The 19,570-nt window shown below is 35.4% G+C and overlaps 1 pseudogene; it reads right to left on the bottom strand.

Moving 5' to 3' along the window:
• Positions 1-681: 681 nt before the first annotated feature.
• LOC470857 (heterogeneous nuclear ribonucleoprotein A1-like) lies at positions 682-1,799 on the bottom strand (annotated as a pseudogene).
• Positions 1,800-19,570: the final 17,771 nt, after the last annotated feature.

Below are 19,570 nucleotides of genomic sequence, written 5' to 3'. Positions count from 1 at the left end.
ATCAAGACCACCTTCACACTCACTCACTGCCATGCAATCTTCATAACAGATTTCAGTATTCTAAATTGTCTGAATTATGCATTGACTTGTTATTTATTGACTGTCTTCTCCTTACAGAACATAATTTATGTTGGACATGGACTTTTCATAGTTACTGCATTTTTCCCAGTGTGCCCAGATCAGTGTCTGTTGTATGGTAGACAACGAATGTTTGTGTAATGGTTAACTGATTCTTTTAACGTGATCACATATAATCTGTTTTTCCTGTTTGTGTCATCATCATCATCATCATCACCGTCATTACTATCATTACTACTTTTTTTATTTTAAAAAAGACGCATTTGTTCAGCATCATGATCAGACTAATACATTTAGCAATCAACAGCGTGGGTGCAAAAAAAAAAAAACTACATTAAAACCCTTTGTTGGAATGCTTTACACTTTCCACAGAACGAGAACTAAAATAGCCTGTTATATAATTAGTCACAAATATAATCCTCGAGTTTCTTTCCCCATAAACATGAGTATTTGTCTAAAACATGTCTTCTTTGTAGCAGCTAGGCCCTGCCACCAGTATGCTTGGCTTAGTTCACAAATCTGTTGTAACCTGTAGCTTCCCTGTCACTTCTCTGGCTCTATTCTCCTGCTAAGTTTTGTTTCATCCTTGTTTCCTGGCAGTAATTAAAATTTTCTGCTACTGTCATAGCTACTGCTGCTACTGGAACCATCATAGCCACCTTGGTTTCATGGTTTGGCAAAGTATTGGCCTTCACCACCATAGGGGTCAGAGATTCCGTCTTCAAAATTTCCTCTTTCATGAGTCCAAAATTTGAAGACTGATTGTTGTAACTGCCAAAATCATTGTAGCTTCCACCACCTCCAAAATTGCTTCCACTAACACCACCAAAGCTGCCTCCACCTCGATTGTTATAGCTGTCATAGCTGCCACTCCCGCCATAACCACTGTCCTGGTTTCCATAACCCTGTCCACCACTTCCATAGCCTTTGCTTCCTCCAGACTAACCAGGGCTGCCTCCTCCCTAACCACAATCATTACCAAATCCATTATAGCCATCCCCACTGCCACCATATTCACTACCACCATGGCTGCCACCAAAGCCACCATGACCACTAAAGTTTCCTCCATGACCAAAGTTGTCATTCCCACAAAAACCACCTCCACAACCACCACCAACGTTTCCAGAACCACTTCGACCTCTTTGGCTGGATGAAGCACTACCCTTCTCTTTCTTTGACAGGGCTTTCCTAACTTCACAGTTGTGGCCAATCACAGTATGGTATTTCTGAATGACAGTCTTACCCACTGAATCACAGTCATCAATGGTTACACAGTCAAAGCTCCTTTTCTTGCCACTGCCTTGGTCCATCATGATTTCAATCACTTCAGTTCTTCCATACTGTTCAAAATAATCTCTTAGGTAATATTCTTCAGTGTCTTCTTTAATGCCACCAACAAATATCTTTTTCGCAGTTAAGTGGCCACCTGGTTTTTGAGAATCTTCTCTTGAGACAGCTCTCTTTGGTTCCACAACTCTTCTATCCACCTTGTGTGGCTTTGCATTCATGGGTGCATCCACCTTCTCCGCAGTGGCATATGTGACAAACCCACAGTCCCCATAGCGCTTGGTGTTTGCATCTCTCATTACCACACAGTCCCTGAGCCTTCCCCATTGCTCAAAATGGCTCCTCACACTACTATCAGTTGTTTAAAAGCTGAACCCTCCAATGAAGAGCTTCCGCAGCTGTTCTGACTCTTTAAGAGGCTCTGACTTAACCATGACTGCAGGGAAGAGAGATTTTTACGATGCTTCCTTGGCAGCATCCATGGGCAGCATTACTATTATTTAAACTCTAATTTTCTGTAGGAAAAAAATGCACATTCAGGTATTGATTAGCCAACCCATTGTGTTAGAACTCAACACAACATAGGTAAATAATATAGTTTCTGTCCTCATAGAATTTGTAGCCTGAAGGACGACGTAGGAATTAAGGAGAAAATTACAGTATAATCTTTTTATTTTATAAATGTATTTTTATACCAGATATTCATTGGAGGCCTAATATATGTGCCAGGCATTAGTCTAGGTATTAAGAATACAGTGGTCAATAAAATAGTTCCTATATGTAACTCAAATCTTATGGTGTTAATAAGCAATATATAATAATAGTAATAATAATATAAAATAAACTTGAAAAATTTACTCTGTATATTCATTCATTTATAAATCTCTTATAATTTGTGATACTACAAGTAGCTTAACTTATCCATCTCTGGATGAACTAATAATCTCAATTTTGGGACCCACAAAACTGAGAATAATGTCCTGCTATGTGATAGCACACAAAGCTTCTGGCACCAGACTGGGCTTCTAGCTAGTTTCTATCATCTAACTGCTGCAGCCGTTTTTCCGAAGTCTTACAATTTTATGACCAAGAAAAACATTTTTTATCATAAGTCATTTTTTACTATGAACACTGTGAATTATTTGGACTCACTAGACATCTAGCAGACCACCAAGGAAATATATAGTGGCACAAGAATGTTTTGAGATGGACAGTATGAGCACATTAGCTGTTTTCTTAGGGCACAGTGGATAACGATGAATAGCCTAAGCAAGTCTGCACGATAGGATGCCAGTGGGAATTACCCAGTCAGGACCCAATGTAATGCGCATGAAATGTGCAAAGTGGGGAGAAGATCGCATGAGAACTAGAGAAGACAGAAAAGTAATTCTAGAAGGTGAAAATGTCCTTGTTCACATTTCTTTACTGCATACCCTGTCTTACTTTTTTTAAGGAAGGAGTAGATATTCAATAAAGGAAGAAGGGAAAGAAGGAAGAAAGAAAGGAAGGGAGGAAAGAGAAGGGAAAATGGATAAGTAAAATGAGAGGTGAAGAAAATCTTTAGGAAAATCACAATGCTGAGTTGTAATATTGATATAGTTTTTGGGGGGCTGTTATTTTGTAGTGTTATCTACAGACAATAGAGATAGATAATTATAATTTTAAGTGGCAATTTTATTGTTGTAGGCAATTTTGTTAAAAATATCTGTCTATGATGTATCAGAGTATGTATTCACATTGAGATAATTAAAAAAACAAACTACAGGCCATTGTAGGGAGTCGGTAAAACACATATGTAATATTGCTAGATAGCTTTTCAAATTTCTTTGACTTTATGTTCCCTAGAATCTACTACATAAAGCCACTTATTAATATATTACACACAATGAATTATAATAATGTAAGGTAAATATATAGCAGTAACACCAACCAGGAAACAATGTTGACACTCAAGTTGTTTACAAATGAGGTTTAGAGGTTTCTTACACTAAAAGCCCTTTCTGAATTTCTATTCAATTTTCTGATTGTGAAATGCCAGGCTAAAAAGTGAAACATTTTTAATCAACTTAAAATTAGAGCTACAAGGAAAAATGGTTTTGCATTTCAATTTACTTCATCAAATAACAAAGCAACAGGTGCGAGACATAAGATAGGAGATTTTCCATCCACTTCTCACCATTTAAGGCACCAAACCAATTAATGATCATGTGTTTCAAAATCAGTACTTTAAAAAACTTAAATTTCCCTTCAATTCAATAGGACATAGAATAAGAAAGAAGGTAAACAAAAGACACTTTGACCGAGTCCAGAGAAATAACAAGAGAAGGATGTTACAAATATTCTATGGGGCAGAAGAATTGGATATTAAAGTAGTTTGAATTAGAACTTCAGATGTAGCAATGATTTTTAATACTAGATGCACATTATAATCACTAGGAAAGCTTTAAAAAATAGCGAAATATGGACCCTGCCTCAGATCAATTAGATCAATTTAGTCATGGACATGTGGATATTAAGCTTCAATATTTTTAAGACCCATTCTCTCCTGCCATGGTGATAAAATTTGCTCATTGCTGAGAATCATTGAAATATAACATTGTTAAAAAGTGGTTTGTACTACACATTAGGCAAATAAACATGTCCCTTCCAATTGCTTTTAGTTTTAGTCATTTTTATTGTAATTGAATATAAATATATAATTGAATTAATTATCATTGAAATTTTTTCTAGTTCTGCCCAAACTTACTTTTAATATTTGTTCTAGTTCAGCCCAAACTTACATTTAGTAGTCTCCCAACTTATGTTGAAAGAGTGTTTTGCTGGATGTAGAGGATGCATAGCAGTTAATTTAGAAAGTATAGTTTAGGAAGATGTTTTGGAGCACTATCTCTTTAAATTGAAGAGCTAAAAATGGAGAAATCAAGACAAAAGTATTATTTTATAATTATCATTTATTCAGTAACATTGACAAGGTACAATTGATTAAGTAGACAATAAAGACAGAAAACCATCCCATCTATTTAGTATATGTGCATCTTCAAAAGTGAAAAACAGCTGAATTGGGCAGCTGTATTAATATATACGCATCTAGTGTTGCTAACAGCATAAGAATATATATGATCGAAAGCAGTTATGGGTGAGATTTAGAATTTTCAAATATTAATAGCCTGGTTCCACTTCTATTCTATCACCTTGCAAACGTTGCCAAACAAAAGGACTCTAAACAATGCCAGCCTTTATGTTTATGATTAGAATTGTTCTCCATTGGGAGTAGAAAATATAATGCAGTCACACTTCAGGGCCCAGATGCTTTGCTGATCCAGGCATCCCAGACCACCTGTTTTCACATACTCATACGCACTTTAGTTTGTCATTCACGAATGCCCTATGCACATATTTGGCAGTTTGCTTGCCCAATGCTTTGGCAGTTTTCCAAAGTCATGTAAGTACATCAGCTTTACAATTTCTATGTGCAATGGTTTCCAAATTCATTTGAGATATTCGCCATCTTTGTAAGCATTATAGAGGCAACATAATCATGGCAAATTGCCTAAGTCAAAACAATTCTAGCTAAAATTTGTAAATCTGAGGATATTAAATGGGTTCACATATAATTTTTTATAAATACCTTACGTCAACTTCTTATCCACAAGACAAGAAGAAATTAAATGACTTGCTGATATAATGTTCATGTTTTCCTCAATTCTTAGAATCATGGTGTATGGAGAGCTTGGAGAGAATTAATTTTGTGTAGATTTTAATTACTGGTTAGATTTTTTACTTCCTCAGGCATCATTAGGAATACACTCAAAAAAATGAACCATAGCAACCTTTAAATAATTAACCTGTTTTTTCATTGTTAGAGCTGTGACTAAATATGTCCAGATATTCTTAATGAAATCTTTTTTTCAAGAATATATATCTTAGAGCATATGCTACTTTTATGTGAAAAAATCTAATCCATATGTAATATGTAAAGTCCATTTAAAATAGAATACCTATTGGGACTAATTTATTTTTGCCAAAAATCTTTTATTTTGTAATATAATGGCATCTTAAGTAGTAACAACATGTTAGAAATAAAACAAGGCGTTGCAGTTAAAGTGAGTAGTTTGATGAAAGAGGCGCAGTTAAACAAGTCATGAATCCTGAAATCATTTGGTAAAACCACAGGGCACTCAACTCTGTCTTTCCCCAGGTGGTTTAGGGAGCAAACTATCAAGAGAATGTTTTAAGTGCTGATCATTCTAAAATTACAGCATGCAAAGCACTGGCCAAATAACTAGCATGTGCAAAGCCAATAAGAGTAAAATACTGTACCAAAAGTTAAGTGCCCCCATTCTATTGTGGAAATAGTTGTGTGTACTCATGTGGGCTCATGCACGTGCACACACACACACATACATTTTACGTTCATGATGACAACATGAAAGCAAGTATGTTTTCAAAAACCTATTCTCCTCATTGCAAGTATTAACAAAATGTTAGAAATAAAACAAGGCGAGTTACTGGGTGCAGCACACCATCATGGCACATGTATACATATGCAACAAACCTGCACGTTGTGCACATGTGCCCTAAAACTTAAAGTATAATAATAATAATAATAATAATAATAATAATAATAATAAAACAAGGCATTGCAGTTAAAGTAAGTAGTTTGATGAAAGAGGCACAGTTAAATAAGTCATGAATCCTGAAATCATTTGGTAAAACCACAAGGCACTCAACTCTTAGCAGGTGGGGTTTACAACTTGTATTAAAGGTAACTGGCTCTTTGATTTTAGAAAACACCTTAGTGGATCTTTTTACTTTAGTATAGTATGCTCCCCTTTGCCCATCTCCCTACTGGGAATAGGATGGGAATGTATTTCACATACCCCAAAATTCAATGCTTAAATAATGAATGAACTCGATGTTTCATTTTTTCCATGACTGGTATAAAACACAAGGCTTTACGGGTGAAGGAGAGGGAGAATTGGAGTTTGGAGGGAGGATCTGTGGAGAGTGAATCAGACTCTCAGCTACTTGACAGTATATTGGGCTCAAGTTGGTACACAGCAAGTGCGAAATGTATGATGACAGAGACTACTAAGGAACTCTTAAGAATGGCCATGGCCATTTCCTTTTTCGGCTGTGCTTTTCTGAGATGTTTCCCTATTTATCTTAAACTTTAAGGGAAGCATGTTAAATACAGTAATCATGACTCTCGTGTTTTGCAAAATTATGGAAATAGCACCTGGCATGTGCTGAAGTAGTGAAGAGAGCATACAGCAGCTGCAGGATTTAAGGAGGATGGATAAGGCATAGGTGACAGTGGAGAAGAAAGCTGCTGTACATTCAAAACAGCAGCAGATATGAGCTATTTCCTAAAATACCAATATGAGTTTACACTCGAATTGGGGCTGCTAAGGGTTGGTAACACATGGCATGAGCTCCATGTGAGCTAATACACGTAGAGGAGGTAGCAGAACATCATTCCAAAATGGCAGAGAAGGCAGCGTGCTTCTTGTAATATGTGGAATGAAGGCTTACATTTTTTTAATGGGAGGGGTTATCGACATGTGGGATCTTAAAATATATGTTCCCTGATAAGGTATGTAATAAAAGTACAAAGTGCACTAAGGCAGTGGGAAGAACACAGATGTTTTAGAAGCAACTAGATCAGCAGTTATATCTTACTTTCATTTATAAGCCATGTGGTATTGGGAAGGGAATGACCCTCTCTGGGACACGCTTCTCATCCATTAAATAAGATTAATAAGGCTAACTTCATTGGATAGATGTGTACAACAAACGCGTTTAAAGCACCTGGCATAGCATAGGCACTAAATAAATCTCAGTCCCCTTCCTAATTGTCCTATCCATCCTACTTTCCAATAAGGAAGTTAGGAGACAGCAGTATTGCTTCCAATTAGAAGTAAAAAAGTTTTTTTTGTAAAAAAAAGGTAGGCTTTGCATTGGGCCTTGAAAAATATATGTGTAAATGTATTTTCTTATATGGATTTATTGAGAAAATATAGTATAATTACAAGAGAATTGAATATTATATATGTGGATGTCCTTCAATGCAGTAAGTGTTCATAGAAGAGACAGCTAGAATAGAGGTAGAAAATGTGTGGTAGGCAGGGTTTTGGTCTCCATAATCTTTGCCCACTGATAGCACGCCTTGAATATATTAACTTCTACAGCAAGAAAGAGAAAGGCAGGGCTTACGTCTGTAATCCCAGCATTTTGGGAGGATGAGATGTGCGGATCATGAGGTCAAGAGATCGAGATCATCCTGGCCAACATGGGAAACCCCGTCTCTCCTAAAAATACAGAAATTAGCTGGGCGTGTTGGCGCGTGCTTGTAGTCCCAACAACTCGGGAGGCTGAGGCAGGAGAATCGCTTGAACCCAAGAGGCGGAGGTTGCAGTGAGCTGAGATTGCACCACTGCACTCCAGCTTGGCGATGGAGGGAGACACCGTCAAAAACAAACAAACAAACAACAACAACAAAAGAGAAAGAGAAAGGCAGAAGTTACTCAGAGATGTGATGTGAGAAGGACTTTACCTATTATTACTGGCTATGAAGAAGAAGAAGAGGGCTATGAAGTTGGAAGAGGGCTATGAGCCAAGAAAACATGTGACATCTAGAAGCTAGAAAAGTCTCTCAGCTTCCAGCTAGCCAGAAATTCAGTGCCTTAGTCCTACAACTGCAGGGAACTAAATTTTGCCACAGTCTATTCACAATAGCAAAGACTTGGAACCAACCCAAATGTCCAACAATGATAGACTGGATTAAGAAAATGTAGCCCATATACACCATGGAATACTATGCAGCCATAAAAAATGATGAGTTCATGTCCTTTGTAGGGACGTGGATGAAGCTGGAAACCATCATTCTCAGCAAACTATGGCAAGGACAAAAAAATCAAACACCGCATGTTCTTACTCATAGGTGGGGATTGAACAATGAGAACACATGGACACAGGAAGGGGAACATCACACACCGGGGCCTGTTGTGGGGTGGGGCGGGGGGATAGCATTAGGAGATATACCTAATGTTAAATGACAAGTTAATGGGTGCAGCACACCAATATGGCACATATATACATATGTAACTAACCTGCACGTTGTGCACATGTACCCTGAAACTTAAAGTATAATAAAAAAAGAGAAAAAAGAAAAAAATAAAAATAAAAATAAATACATAAAGTAAAATAAAAAAAAAGAAAGAAATGAAGCTTATAGCAATCTTGAGTTTAGTCTGCTTAGACCAGTACAGAACTTCTGACATCCACAAACGTAACGGACTGCTTTTCTAAGCAAACAAGTTTGTGACATTTCATTAAGACAACAATAGAAAACTAATACCAGCATTGAATGGCTGTTTCCCAGAGCTGGTAGAGGTGAGAGAATCATTATGTTGCGCTAGAGTGTCCTTTGATCTCCTCCCCCCTTACAAATATTTATTTAGAAACACTCAGATAATATTTTATGAGGGCATCTAGGGAAGAATAAAGCAAATTCAAGTGACAATTTCTCATTAAATAGTTGGTAACAACATGGTATTCATTAAATGGCATAGGGTAAGACCGCAAAATACCTCAGGTATAACAAGACATACTAAACACAAATGTCAAGAAGCTGATATTGTACAGAAAAACTAAGAACATAGCAGGATTCATTAAGGAAATCTCCCTGCAAAATTATGAGTTTGAGTTTATTTTTTTTTCCTCAGTAGAAACTGGCCTCTCTCTTTTGATAATAAATGGGGAAATTGTTTGGTTTCTATTAAAAATCCCACAGAACTTTTACTATCATGTTGCCCTGGTGTTCTGAGTGACACAGATATTATTAGCAGACATATTTAATTGTTAAAATCAAATACTTATAATTATTATATTAGATCGGTGAGATCTTTGGAAATATTACATCTTGATAAGTGTTCATTGGTTTTCTAAGAATAAAACTTTCCTAGCCAATTCCCTGCTATTATTTATATTAATGTGTTTCTAACTATTCTAAAATAATTTGAGGATGAGTTATGAGATTTAATCTTGGAAGTCAAAAATGTGAGCTAATAAATAAAAACCCTAACAATTTATAGTCACTAGAGGGGTTTTAATTCATTTCCTCCCTTCAGTATAAGTCAGTTTGTGACACAAAACCATTGGATAGGGTTCATCTGAATTGTTGAAATCAAAGATGGGCAAAAGGTCAAATACATGTATCTTCTCCAATGTACATCTTTTCAGTTAATTAGAAATATTTCTCTTTCTTTTTAATTTTTCTTTTTAACATTAGGTAACAAATGACCACTAAATTTTCCTCTACCTTCCAGAATAATAACCAGATTCTAACATTATGCAAGTGATCATAGAGCTAGAACTTGGTGCAAGCTGTAGCAAGGACACAGTGGGTGATCGTGGAATTAGCGCAGTAAAATTTCATTCTTTAACTGCCTTCTCTAGTTGCCAGAGATTGCTTTCCTCTCTGAGTTCTCTGACACATTTCTATCTTATTCTCATCCCTCTTTATGTTTATATATGATTGTAAACATTGCCTAAAGAAGGACGTTTTAGAAATGTGTGCCTTTACTCCCTTTTCTTTCCTTCCAGTCCAGTTCAAGTCTGACTCTTTCACTCCTATTACCATTTCATTGGTTTGTGATTTTGCTTCTGTGTTGTAAAATAAAATAAAATAAATAACACCTCTTTCAGGTTTCAATCACATGGTCTCAGATTCTATTATTTGTCAAAGTTCTCTTTCTGAAATTCAAATCTATGATGCTATTACTGAAAACAAAACAACCTCATTTCATTTCAAATTAAATTCTAACAGCATAGTGTACAAAGATAATCGTAATCTTTATATTTTCTGTCTCTTTGGTCTAATTTCCAATTAGCTTCTAAATCCATGTCCTTTTAGATGTAGTCACATCAAATAAGACCTTTTCTCTAAGATCTGGAACAAGACAAGGATGCCTTCTTTCACCGCTTTTATTGAACATAATATTAGAAGTCCTGGCCAGTGCAATTAAGTGAGATCAATAAATAGGGCATTCAAATTGGAAAATAAAAGTCAAAATACCCTTGTTTTCAGATTGCATGACCTTAGACTGAGAAAAACCTGACAACTCCACCAAAAAAAAATAAAATCTGTTAGAACTGCAGGATGGAAAAATAACATACAAAAATTAGTAATATTTATAAATGCCAGTAGTGAACAATCTGAAAATGAAATCAAGAAAGCAATCCCATTTACAGTAGCTGCAAAGAATATAAAATACCTAGGAATCAATTTAACCCCAAAATTAAATATCTATGCAACAATGACTATAAAACATCAATTGATTTGCTTTCAATTGATGAAAGAAATAATGGAAGAGAATACAAAAAAATGCAAAGCTATTCCATGCTCATAAATTGAAATAATTAATGTTGTTAAAACGACAATACTATCCAAAGCAACATATACATTCAATGCAATCCCTATAAAAATACCAATGGCATTCTTCACAGAGATATAAAAAAAGTCTAAAATTGATAAAGAACCAAAAAAGATCCAGAATAGCCAAAGCTGTCCTGAGCAAAAAGAACAAAGCTGGAGGTATCACACTACCTGACTTTAAAATTTATTACAAAGCAAAAATAACTAAATCAGCATGATACTGACATAAAAACAGACACAAAGGTCAATTAAACTGAACACAGAACCCAGAAATAAACCCTCACATTTACGGCCTACTCATTTTCAGCAAAGGCAACAAGAATACAAATTGGAAAAAGTATAGTCTCTTCAATAAATGGTGCTCGAAAAACTGAATAACTATATGCAAAATAATAAAACTAGACCATCTCTCACCATACACAAAAATCTAACCAAAATAGATTAGAGACTTGAATCTAAGACCTGAATCTATGAAACTACTATAAGAAAACATTGGGGAAATGCTCCTGGATATTGGTCTGTGCAAAGATTTTTTAATGTAAGTCCTCAGAAACACAGGCAATCAAGGCAAAAATAGACAAATTACATCAAGTTAAGAAACTTCTCCACAGGAAAGGAAACAAGAAAGTGAAGAGACAACCCACGAATGGGAAAAAATATTTTCAATCTATCCATATGACAGGGGATTGATAGTGAAAATATATAAGGAGCTCAATAGCAAAAAATAAATAAATTAAACAATGGGCAAAATTCCTGAATAGATATTTCTCAAAAGAAGGCATAGAAATGTCCAAAAGATATGTGAAAGAAAAGCTCAACATCACTAACCCTCAGAGAAGCACACATCAAAACCACAATTAGATGTTATCTCCATCCCAGTTAAAATAGATTTTATAGTAAAAAAAACACATGTAATCACAGATGCTGGTGAGGCTGTGAAGGAGGAACCCTCATATACTGCTGGTGGGAATATAAAGTAGTTACGGCCACTATGAATAAAAGCATTGAGGTTCTTAACAAATGAGAAATAGAACTACCATATGATCCAACAATCTCACTGATGGGTATATATCCAAAAGAAAGCAAATCAGTATGTCATATCACAGAGGTAGATACACTCCCATGTTTATTGCAGCACTATTCAAAACAGGCATAATACAGAAGCAACCTAGGTGTCTATCATCAGATGAATAGATGAAGAAAATGTGGAATATATACACAATGGAATATTATTCAGCCATAAAAAGAATAAAATCCTGTCATTTGAAACAACAAGAATAGAACTGGATGTCATTAAGTATAATAAGCTATGAACAGAAGGACAGATATCATATGTTTGCACAGGTAGATGGGAGCTAAAAGTGTGGGTCTCATGAAGATAGAGTGTAGACTGGTGGTTTCCACAGTCTAGAAAGGCTAGCAGACAGAAGGAAGAAAAGAAGTTGATTATTGGGTAAAATTATACCGTTTAGTTAGTAGGGAGACAACACCTTACAATAATCGATTGTACATTTCACAGTAGCTAGAGAAGAAAAATTTCAATGTTTCTACCATAACGAAAATGCAAATATTTAAGGTGATGAATATCTCAAGGACACTGTTTTCATCTTTACAAATTATTCAAATGTATCAAATTATCATATCTACCCGGAAACTATGTGCATTTGTTATGCCTCAATAAAAATTATAAAGAGAAAATTAATAAACAGGTTAATCTGGGTAATTTCCTTTAGTGAATCTAATGGAGTTCATTCAAACTGCATATCTTAATAATTTCAGTATCGAGTGACTTAGCATGAAAATCTGCCAAAGCATGTCTTTGTTATTCAATCAATTCTTGTCATACTTGATGCTGGATTAGCAGTTTTATGAAACCATTTCTTCATTAGCTTTCTGGGAATTCTTCATTAGTGTTTTGGGAATTCTTCATTAGCATTTCATTTCTTCATTAGCCTTCTGGGAATTTTTATTTATAGTTTATCCATTAGTGTTCTGGGAATTCTTACCTAGTCTAATAGTATGGTCAAATTTCTACGAATTTCATACAATCCTCCGGAGTATATACTCTCTCTCTCTCTCTCTCTCTCTCTATATATATATATATATATATATATATACTCTATACTCTCTCTATATATAGATATAGATCTATAGCTATAGATCTAGATATAGATCTATATATATATATCTATATATATATAGAGAGAGAGAGAGAGAGAGAGAGATTGAATCTCTCCCTATTGTCCAGGATGGAGCTCAGTGGCATGATCTCAGCTCACTGCAACCTCCGCCTCTGGGTTCAAGTGATTCTCCTGCCTCAGCCTCCCGAGTAGTTGGGATTACAGGCACCCGCCACCACGCCTGGCTAATTTTTTTATTTTTAGTAGAGACGGGGTTTCACCATGTTGGCCAAGCTGGTCTCGAATTCCAGACCTCAGGTGATGTGCCCGCCTCAGCCTCCCAAAACGCTGGGATTACAGGCATGAGCCACCACACCCGGCCTGGAACATATATTAATAAGACATCCATACAAATTAACTCAAAGCTGATTTAAAATTACTTATTATTTGACAATTCTTCCCATATAATTTATTATGTCAAATAAACCCAATTAGTTTAATCTCTCTTTTTAATATATAAGAAGAGATACCCTTTTGAAATGTTTTAAAGTCCTATTTGGAAAATGTCAAAGTTAATTCAAGGTCAAGAAAAATACTAAATTTAGAATTTGATTTAGGGACATTTGTAAAAAAAATAATCAAGTGTTTAAAACACATGATCAAAATAGGATTGCAGGTCATTGTGAAAGATGATCATTTATTTAACCAGAGTGATAATTAAAAAGACTACAAGGGCAAATGCAGGAAGTTACATATTTTTAGAATAATATGAATCTTTTAATAGAAAAGACTCAGTTTTCTTAGGTGATCAAAAGCTTAATAAAGACAACATTAAACACAAGAAATTATCTTAGTAAAACACAGAATCTTTGTTTGCTTTGCCAATTAGCTAATGATTTTTTAAAATTACAATCTTCTGTCAAGAGTTGTAGACCAGTTCTCCATGATATTCTTGTTATTTTAACCCAATGAACCAAATTCTAGTTTTGCATGAGTGTACTTTTGATATTAATGTTTATTTTAAAAAAAACACTTAAAAATGCACAATATCCTTAATTTATGATGGGGTTATATCTCAATAAGCCCGTCATTGTTAGAACATATTATAAGTCAAAAAGGCATTTAATGCTAGCAACACAGCAGACAGTCTCTGACTTATGATGGTTCAACTTACGATTTTTCCGTTCTATGATGGTGTGAAAATGATACGCATTCAGCAAGAGTTGTTATCTTATCATAAGTCAAAAGGAGCTCCTCGACTTACAATGGGATTATGTCTAAGTAAACCTATCATAAAGTAAGAAAATTATTCAAACCATTGTAAATTGAGAACCATCTGTAATTCCCTTGTATTCTTAGCCAGCTTGATCACACATAAAATTTGTCACAAGATTCATATTCTACAAACTTATAGCTTTTTTATATTTATCGTATTTAGTCCTATACTATTTCTCTTCTCATTTTGGAACAAGGAATTACTCTATTTTAGAAAAAAACTATTCTCTTTTACCCTTGATAAATAAAATGAAATATGCTCATGTTTTATAACTTCTCTGTATCAACAGCATATCTTACCCTCTTTGTATATTTACATGTAGATTTGTCTCCCTTATTATTTCTAGTAATTTTAGTAATATGTATTAATAAGAATTTGTAACCCTTAGGTGACCTTAATTCTCAGTGAATAATAGGAAGTAAGCAATTATGAACTGTTTGTTACACCACCAATCTGGCAAATCTATGAATTACTTCTAGAAGCATCTGCTGCTTTCTCATAGTACAATTGCCAATGTGACACAGAACATGTTTACTAACAGTCCCAGATATCTTTAGTTTCTCTGTAATAAGAAATAATAAGAGGCAAAAAAATTTCTCTGTCTTCTTAGGTGTTTGTGTGTGTGAGTGTGTGTGTGTGGGTGAGTGGGTGGGTGGGTGGGTGGGTGTGCGCATGCCTGCATGCTATTTTGTTCTTGTTTTGGTTTGTTTTGCTATGCCTGGAAATTGTTTTTCATATAGATTTTCCTCAGCCTCAGCTTTGTATTCTTGGCAAAAATAAAGTTAAAACATTCTGGAAGAGAAACGACATGTTTCAAATAGAAATTTTATTTTACTTACATCTACTTAACTTACTTGTTTTTATTAGGTTTGGGTTACTCGTGAGGATGAGACATTAAACGGCTAGCAACCATCTTATATTATTTTTGCTGACAATTTTTTTTAATATAGAGATAACATAAGCTTATTTTGCCAATAAATCTAAGGAAAATTCATGCATCTGCATTATATTTAATGTTGACAACCCTGAAATATGTCAGTTTTAGTCAAACCAACAATATTCTTCTTTACCAAACATTACTGAAATCACATAAACTTGAAAGCATTTGGGGTGGTACTTATTTATCCGAAAAAATAATTTATATAAGCACTTAGTCTTCTTTAAACAAATAAGAGTACTTTTATAATTTAATATTTCTAATATCATAAGACAAAAAATATTTATAGATACACATAACATACACAGACATACATAAACATACAGACAGAAATAGATCTTATAGCCTTTTATTCTAAAGTTTTAGTCAACATCCAGGTACAGTAATACTGTACTCAGTGTTGAACACTGGACTCAAAGTGAATAATGGTTTTGCCTTATGGTCAGAGACTGGTTACTCTTGTTTAGTTTTGTTGTGTTGAAGATTTAATGCCAGATCTATCAGTTTGTTAGTTTGTTTTGTTTCCGAGAAAGAGTTTTGCAACATAGCAAAGATCATGACAACAAGGAAGAGGTGGACAGAGTTAGCAGGGTATATAGTCAGCAGGGAGATCATAACAGGGATTTCAGTTAACTGGAAGATCCTCATGTGAGAAATAGAATTGAATATAGAAACCAGAAAGGACATTTTTTTTAAATTGCATGTATTTTATTCATTGATATGGTTGTGGATATAAAACCAAGGGATTCTTTGGTGCCCACAATTTGTCCTTTCTCCTTTTCCCCTCACTGCCATTTTGCTTGATTTTTTATACTTTTAACTTTTAAGTTCAAAGGTACATGTGCATGTTTGTTACATAGATAAACTTGTGTCATGGGGGTTTGTTGTACAGATTATTTCATCACCCAGGTATTAAGCCTAGTACACATTAGTTATTTTTCCTCATCCTCTTTCTCCTTCCACTCTCCACCCTCCGATAGACCCCAGTAAGTGTCATTTCTCTCTATGTGTTCTCATCATTTAGCTCCCACTCATATGTGAGAACATGTGATATTTGGTTTTCTGTTCCTCTTTTAGTTTGCTAAGGATAATGGCCTCCAGCTTCATCCATTTCCCTGCAAAGGACATAATTTTTTTATGGCTGCATAGTATTCCATGGTGTATATGTACCACATTTTCTTTATCCAGCCTATTATTGATGAGCATTTAGATTGATTCCATTTCTTTGCTATTGTGAATAGTTCTGCAATGAACATACATGGGCATGCATCTTTATAACAGAATGATTTACATTCCTTTGGGTATATAACCAGTAATGGGATTTCCAGGTCTAATGACCAAGGCAATCATAAGCAAAAAACAAAGCTGAAGGCATCAGGGTACCCAACTTCAAACTATACTACAGGGCCACAGTAACCAAAATGGCATGGTGCTGGTAAAAAAACAGACAGACTGGGGGAACACAATAGAGAACCCAGAAATAAGACCGCACACTTACAACTATCTGATCATTGACAAACCTGACAAAAGCAAGCAACAGGGAAAGGATTTCCTATTCAATAAATGGTGCTGTGATAACTGACTAGCCGTAAGAGGAAGACTGAAACTGGACCCCCTCATTACACCATATTAACTTAAGATGGATTCAAGACTTAAAAGTAAAACCCAAAACTATAAAAACCCTGGAAGACAGCTTATGCAATACTATTCAGGGCACAGGCACAGGCAAAGACTTCATGATCAAGGTACCAAAAGCAATTTCAACAAAAACAAAAATTGACAAATGTAATCTAATTAAACTGAAAAGCTTCTGCACAGTAACAGAAACTATCATTAAAGTGAGCAGACAACCTACAGAATGGGAGAAAATTTTTGCAAGCTATGTGTCTGATGAAGGTCTAATATCCAGCATCTATAAGAACTTAAACAAATGTACAAGAAAAAAAAAACGACCACATAAAGAGTGGGGAAAGTACACTGGTAGACCCTTTTCAAAAGAATATATACATTCCGTCAACAAGCATATAAAAAACGGTTCAAGGCTGGGTGCGGTGGCTCACGCCTGTAATCCCCGCACTTTGGGAGGCAGAGGTGGGCGGATCACGAGGTCAGGAGATCGAGACCATCCTGGCTAACACAGTGAAACCCCCTCTCTACTAAAAATACAAAAATTAGCTGGGCATGGTGGCGGGCGCCTGTAGTCCCAGCTACTCGAGAGGCTGAAGCAGGAGAGTGGCGTGAACCCGGGAGGCGGAGCTTGCAGTGAGCCTAGATCGCGCCCCTGCACTCCAGCCTGGGGGACAGAGTGAGACTCCATCTCAAAAAAAAAAAAAAAAAAAATAGAATTGCAAATCAAAACCGCAATGAGATGCCATCACACACCAGTCAGAATGGCGATTATTAAAAGATAAAAAACAGATGTTAGTGAGGTTGTGGAGACACAGAAACACTTATACACTGTTGTCGGGAGTGTAAATTAGTTAAACCATTGCGGAAAGTGGGTGGTAATTCCTCAAAGACCAAGATACAATTTCTTATAAATATTTTTCTAAAAATGTTCCAAGTATTGATTAGACAGATTTAGACGTTGGAACGTTTTAGACTCGACTTGATCTCCCACCAAATAAATATTAATTTTTCTCTCTGTAAGATTTGTTGATTATTGTCCCAGAAGGTAAGGCTCTGGGGGCTTTCTCTAGTGAGAAAATAGTCCCGGCCAAAGGGATTGGGTCCACCAGATGGCTGGTGTAAAAGTGGACAATTGTTTTTCTGGTGGCTTAGTTGTTTATAATAAAGGCAAACATCTCATGACACACTGTTCTTTATTTTGGGGCCCCTTGATTTGAGTATAAAATATGTTCAGAAAAGTCTCGTGGTCTGTGTAGCAGCTGTAGCTATCAAGACTTGTACCCGTTTGCCTTTTGTAAAGAGCTTCTTCACTACTGCCACAGTAACTGTAAGTTATCTTTGGTATCTTTTCTCTAGAAAAGAATAAGTTCTGGGTCCACAGTTCTTACACATAAAATTGACTACTGTTCCAAGTGGCGGAGATATAGAACCTTTTGATTAAGATGAATGCATGATGCCTTGTCTTCTAGTAACCTTACTTACCTACTGAACCCTGAGTCTCAGTCAGACATCTGATGCCGCCCTACAGGAACCAGTTTTGTTTCTGTCGTGACATTAGAACTATCCCCAGATTAAACATGCTCGAAACACAAATGTATAGAGCTCAAATCTGAGAGAAAAGTCGCCCACACCATCCAGGTGCTGCAAGAGAGCAATGGGCATGAGGGGCCTCTTGGATACCATTGCTGACTCACTGGGCGGTCCTGGTGATTGCTGCAGGTCTACTTCAGATCCCACACCTTATGTCAACATTTTTAAAGAAAAACTTTAGAAAAATTAAATTTAGCAGAATTTATTTGAGCAAAAAAACAATTCATAAATTAGGCAGTATCCTGTACCAGTAGAGGTTCACAGCATTCCATATAGCATTTTGAGCAGAAATCATTTATAGATAGAAAAAGGAAGTAACACAGAAACAGCTTGATTTGATACAGCTCAGTATTTGCTTTATTTGAGCATGATGTGATTGTGCATTTGCCTTACGTGGACACTGTCTGATCAGCTGCCAGTCTGTGATTGGCTAAAGCTTGGCTGCTGTGGTCATCTGAGATTCAACTATCTGTTAACCAGAATATCTTCTTAAGTAGTAGTTTGCTTACATACTAACTTAGGGTGGAGTTTACTACATATGGATGCAGATTTAGACCAAATTTAATTTAACTCAACACTGCTTAACACAAAGCAAAAAAAAAAGGGGGGGAGGGGGAATATTGAATGTGTTGAATATAATAATCTGGCATTATTTTCCTTGAACATGTAAATACATATTTTAAATCTAATCCTAAAGTCTATGGCTAATTGTTTTCATTTTACTTTCTTTTAATTTACTTTTTGGTTTTGTTCAATGAAAGATCCAATCACATGTTTTATTTCTGCTTTTTTGTAATTTAGGTGTGCCATTTCCATGTTTCAAGTGTCAATCGTACAATATAGTGCTCAAGTGTAACTTCAGACATGGTGGATGATAAGAAACAACACTGCAAAAAAAAAAATCAAATAAAATAAGTGAAGTGTTACATACACCTTCAATGTTAATATGAAGATAACCCACTCCTTACCATCTTGAAATTTAGAATATCTCAAATCTTCTCCAAAAATACTCACTTTTGAATGTTTCTGTTTCAGAGTTAACTGAAAAAATAGTAGTATTGTTCAGAATAGAATATAAAATATTGATTATCTCATAATTTTAATCTCAGCAGTATAAAAAGGCTGCAGTTCAACTACAGTTGTAAGCATGCACAAGTAAAAACACTATATTTTAAAGCAGCTTATAGTTTATTTATATACAAATATATTAATAA

The sequence above is a fragment of the Pan troglodytes genome, chromosome 2, assembly GCF_028858775.2.
Source record: "Pan troglodytes isolate AG18354 chromosome 2, NHGRI_mPanTro3-v2.0_pri, whole genome shotgun sequence".
Classification (NCBI taxonomy): domain Eukaryota; kingdom Metazoa; phylum Chordata; class Mammalia; order Primates; family Hominidae; genus Pan; species Pan troglodytes.
Note: the sequence above shows the minus strand (reverse complement) of the source record. Positions and strands in the feature narration are given on the sequence as shown.